Source organism: Oratosquilla oratoria, chromosome 23, assembly GCF_046742065.1.
Source record: "Oratosquilla oratoria isolate Oo_2021 chromosome 23, ASM4674206v1, whole genome shotgun sequence".
Classification (NCBI taxonomy): domain Eukaryota; kingdom Metazoa; phylum Arthropoda; class Malacostraca; order Stomatopoda; family Squillidae; genus Oratosquilla; species Oratosquilla oratoria.
The window spans coordinates 45,565,092-45,570,968 of record NC_134799.1 but is presented as its reverse complement, the minus strand read 5'-3'; positions in this window follow the sequence as shown (position 1 = coordinate 45,570,968).

Below are 5,877 nucleotides of genomic sequence, written 5' to 3'. Positions count from 1 at the left end.
ACTCGGCACTTCCAAAGACAATGACACGACTTACCAACTTATTGAGGTTGCACTAGGAAGTGGTATAATTCGCCTCTGTAACGTTTACTCTGCCCCTGGTAAGCTGAATACTGCAGCCCTTCCTACTCCCACAACTCGTGGTATGATATTCATGGGCGATTTTAATGCTAGACACCCTACCCTAGGTGACCAATCGGACACTGTAAATCGTAGCGGAACCCGGCTAGTCGACTTTATACATCACAACCATCTAACTCGCTGGAACACTGGTGGTGCTACGCACTCTCGGGGGGGTACCCTCGATCACATACTTACATGTGGACTCGTGCCTACCAACGTCAAGTGCTTTTCGGTGCCTGTCCTCTTCTCAGATCACCTCGCTCTCTGCCTTCGGTATTCAGTCCCAGTGATGCCTACTCCAGCTTACCAACGTACGCGAATCAGTATCCCCCCAAAGTATTCTCCCAACTACGTCTCCTTCGTATCTGCACACCTCCCCAAGTTTAATGTTGAATCTCCTGAAAAGTTATACAACTCTCTTGTCACCTGCACACACAACTTTTTCGATCGTTATGTACGTAGGCCAAATATCAAACGCCAGACGAGAGTACAGCCTTGGATGCTCAACGACCGTGTACTAACAGCAGAAAGACAGGCAGAAGCAGACGGCCTTGCATATCAGAGATCTCCTAACCCCGACACTCTACGGCAATACCAAGAATCAAGTTCCGCCTTGGTAACCATACAACAGTGTGCACACACTGACGCCTGGAACCAATTCACTAATGGCATCAACCAACAGACGAGCGTGGGAACCATGTGGAGACTTATTAAGAAGGTGATCCGAAAGAAGACACCCATTGGTCTTCACCATAGCCCATCTCATTACGCACAGGCCCTCATAGAGGATTGGTCTGAACAATCCAGTGTCCGTAATCTCCCAGCGCATATTAGAGAGTCCCTCTCCACTCATTCGTTACATCGCACTCTTCGTCTGTCCGCAGCTATGCTAGAACCAGATGAGGAGAACAATATACCCATAACAAAATCCGAATTATGCCGTGCTCTTGCCAGCAGTAGGTCGACAGCTCCGGGTGATGATGGTATCACGTACTCAGTCCTCCGCCTTCTCCTAAAAGTACCAGGTGACCCCCTCCTCCGTCTCTATAATCTCTGTCTACGATATGGATATGTTCCACAAGCCTGGACGACCAGTCTCATTGTTCCAATTCCTAAACCCGGTTCCGACAAATTCCGACCCATTTCCCTCACGTCCTGCTTTAGCAAAGTGCTGGAGCGTATTCTTCTCAACCGCCTCATGTTCCGCCTCCACGACAAACTCTCCACTAGGCTCTATGGTTTTCTGCCCCACCGCAGCACACATCACTGTCTCTATGAATTATACACCCGACTCTCCCCTACCAGTATTGTGGCCTTTCTAGATCTTAAAAGTGCGTTTGACATTGCAAACAAGGATATCATCCTCGATCAGCTTGTAGATTTTAATATCAAAGGGAATCTTGAGATGGGTGCAAGGATACCTGAGCAACAGATCGTCTCGTGTACTCTATAAAGGGGCTATTAGTGCTACCAGGAGATTTGACCTTGGCACCCCACAGGGAGGTGTCCTCAGTCCATTTTTATTCAATGTTCTCATGCATCGCCTTCTTTCTCTACTCCCTGATGTCCCAGGCACCCAAGTTACATGTTATGCAGACGATATATGCATTCATTCGACCTCCTCTGAAGATCTTCAGCTCTTTCTCCACTCGTTTTATGAACACTCATCTTCATGTGGTCTCATCATATCCCCCGAAAAGTGCAGGATCTTCTCTCCCCGTAAGCCACGAACACTCCCTGCTTTCCTAGTAGGTACCAGCATTATACCACTCTGCACGCAGTATATCTACCTGGGAGCGCCCGTCCGCGTCACCCCCCCCCCACCCCCGTACGGCAGCGTATTCATCCACTTGTTGATGACGTATTGACTCGACTACAACAACGCCTAACACCTCTTCAGTGGCTTACCAACAACGCTGCTGGGATCTCCATAGCAGTGGCAAGAAATATATACGTAGCATTTATCCGCTCAGTCATCGATTATATATCTCTCTCCTGCCTTATGTCAACTACCTAAATCAGCATTGAACCCCCTCGATAAGTTTCAAAATAAAGCTATGCGGCTCATACTAGGTTGCCCAATCTCTACTCGGGTTGCCAATATGCTACAGGAACTACATCTATCCCCTCTGACGGAACGAATACACGCTAACGTAACATATTTCACTGTTAAATGCTTACACACCCCACATATTAGCCCCCACTACTCGAATGTCATCACAACGTCTCTCGACCCCACTGCACCTCGACCCCGACTCCAACCTGGTGGTTGCGCCCTTATTAGAGCCATTTGCACAAACCTACAGAGTATAGGATTTCATATTCCTAGACAAGAAATTGTTCACAATCCGCCCCCCTGGAAGGTTCCGCTCCCCGCCGTCACCTATACACCAACATGCAAGAGTGACCTGCCCCTACTACAGAAGCAACTAGCTCTAGAAACCATCGCCAAAGTGACCTCTTCCCTCCCAGCTGTTCATACAATATACACAGACGGGTCACTGCAACCGGACGGAAACACGGGCTGTGCCATCTACTCGCCTAGTATGGTTCCACCCCATGGAGGCTGGATTGGACGCCGACTACCAGGTTTCCTTAGCTCAACTTCCTGCGAGCTCCACGGACTCCTGGATGCTGTCAACCTACTGCTACGTATTGGTAGTAATGGCCTAATTATCTGTGACTCTCAATCTGCTCTCCGTGCCTTGTCCTCCCAAAAATCAGAATCCCATAACCTAGTAACTCGCATTCTATTTCAGTTAGCCACAGCCCTTGAGCACTCCCTTGTTATTCACTTCCTGTGGATCCCTTCTCACGTAGGAATAACTAGCAACGAGACAGTGGACCTACTCGCCAAGGCAGCCTGCGAACAGCCCTCACCTGCAACTGACGCTTCACCTAGTTCCCTCTCATTCTACAGACGCAAAATACGTGCTGCAGCTCATTTGCCTATCGTCCACCGGAGGAATATCGAACGACCTTCGAGTGTGACCATTCAGCACTATGATCACTTTGCCAATGGCCCCCACAAATATCGCCGCCGAAGACTCTTAGTTAGAAGACATAATGTGGTATCTGCTCGACTTAGATTAGGCTACAGACCAGTGTAGCAGGTGAGCGAGACAAGAGACATGCCTCAATTTTCTTCCTGTAAACTGTGTGACTTGCCCAATGCAAACAACCTTCAGCATTATTGCCTTGAATGCCCTGCAGTAACAGATTTAATCCCCCATAGAGTGTCTGTCATTGATGTATGTAAATACTTGGTTGCCGATAACCATTTAGAAACACTACTCTTACGTCACCCACACTTTGGTGGGTGCTAACTATCGTTGTACGACGTAATAATTCTCATGTATGATCTTTTCCACGACTGTCTCAATTATGTCAATGTCTCTTATATCATGACTGTGATATTGTGCATAATTTTGTTTTATATATACTGTTGACTGTGATTGTTTAATACATGCTGTTATTACCACTGATTATATACCGTGTCCTCCACCACTGTGTCCCAACCACTGAAATTTTGTACTTAACTACGAATTGCCACCTCAGTCGAACAGCGTGTCCTATGAGTCACGATCCTCATGTAAATAGTTAATTACCTATGTACTAGGCTTGCCGCTCTTTGAGCGTCATAAAATTATTTAAAAAAAATATATTGAATAGGATTAAGGACGTTCCTGCTCGCAACAAAAAGCTGGCCAGCCTGGATGTGACTTCGTTATTCACACGTGTCCCGACCCTTAAAGCGACTGACCTCCTTAGGGCTAAAATCACTAGTTCCGACACTGACCTCCCTATTCCCCCCAATGACTTTGTGGACTTAATACAGCTTTGTGTCCAATTCAATTATTTCAAATTCCAGGACCAGTACTTTCACCAAAGGTTTGGCATGGCCATGGGCTCTCCTTTGAGCGCTGTCCTTGCCAACCTGTTCATGGAATTTTTAGAAGCAGGGCCTTTCTCAGATATCGTTCCTGGCAACGTAGTATGTCTTCGCTATGAGGATGACATACTACTAATTTCCCCCAGACGGTTTGACATCCCCAAACTCCAAGCGGCACTGAACGAGGTTGAGCCATCCATCCAGTTCACCTTGGAGGAAGAAGTTAACGATTCCCTTCCATTTTTAGATACCCTTATCATCAAACATAATAATCTTTTAAAATTTACAGTCTACAGGAAACCAACCAATAAGGACGATTTGACTCACTTCCTGTCCCACCATGACCTCAGTATTAAAAAAGGTGTAGTTATAGGTTTCTACCTCAGAGCTCTCAGAATTTGTAGCCCTGAATTCTTAGAGGACGAGTTTAGGTACATAAAGGAGGTTTTTCACAAATTAAAATATCCAGAGTGCATCATCCACCAGTGTAAGAGAAAGGCACTCAAAATAATGGAAGGGCGGGAACCAACGGAAGAACCAGCTAGGAGGCTTATCCTTCCAGCCAGCAGCGTCACCACCACCCTCACCCGGACACTTGGGCGTTGCAACATACAGTCCAGCAGAACTATCAAAAAGTTCTCTAGAAGGAGTGACAGCCAGGACGAGATGTGGGGAAAAAACGCTGGTGTCTACCGCATACCCTGTGCTGGATGTGATAAAGTATACATCGGCGAGACCTCCCGTGACCTGAAGACCCGGATCCGGGAGCATCGCTACGATTCCCGGAACAACATCACCACCAACGCCTGTGTTATCCACCGGAACACCAACGACCACCTGATGGATTGGGATAACGCAGAGCTTCTTTTTAGTGAACCAGACAGGGTGAGGAGGAAATGCCTCGAAGCGGCCGCCATTTAAAGCTTCAAAACCATTGAGCAGAACAGAGGCATGTTTAACATCGCCCCTCCTATCATCCATCTATTACCCGCATTATACAAATGTATGAAATGTCCCCCTTAGTCCACTTCAACAAACTGTCCGAAATGTCCTCCTTTATCTCCATCATGTCCCACCCGTCCCCCTTCTCACACCCCCGCCCCTCCACCTACCACCCACCCTCCTGATAACCTCTCCCAGTTCCTTCCCCATTGGCCTATATATACTCAGAGTGTTTGCCATGTCTGTACTTGAAAAAGCTGTAACAAGCGAAACGTCGTACTAATAAAGGTTTCGATCTGACACGGTGTTTATTCTCACAGTCTTGTCGGCTTTTGCCATTGTGTTTCAAGATTACTCTAAGAGAGAAAAATACAAGAAGCTCTGTCATAACAAGCTTGCTATTCACTTTAATGAAATATATATATATATATATATAATATATATATATATGTATATACATATATACATACATATATATACATATATATATATACATATATATATATACATATATATATACATATATATATATACATATATATATATATATATATATATATATGAGTGTGCGTGTGTGTGTGTGTGTGTGTGTATTCACCATGGTCTTTGGATCACGTGTTGGACTCGTGATCAACAGCTATTTCCTTCCCGGTAGAGAGCTGAGAGCTCGTATGACCGATCTATTGGTAATGCTGTGACCTCACACGCACACACATACCCAACTCCCAGCCCACGAGAGTTGGAGTAACGACTCGAAGCGCAGCGATACTGAAATTATTGTGTGTGTTTGTGTGTGTGTGTGTGTGTGTGTGTGTGTGTGTGTGTGTGTGTGTGTGTGTGTGTGTGTGTGTGTGTGTGTGTGTGTGTATGTGTGTGTGTGTGTGTGTGTGTTTAAGCGTGTATATATATATTCTTTAACTTTT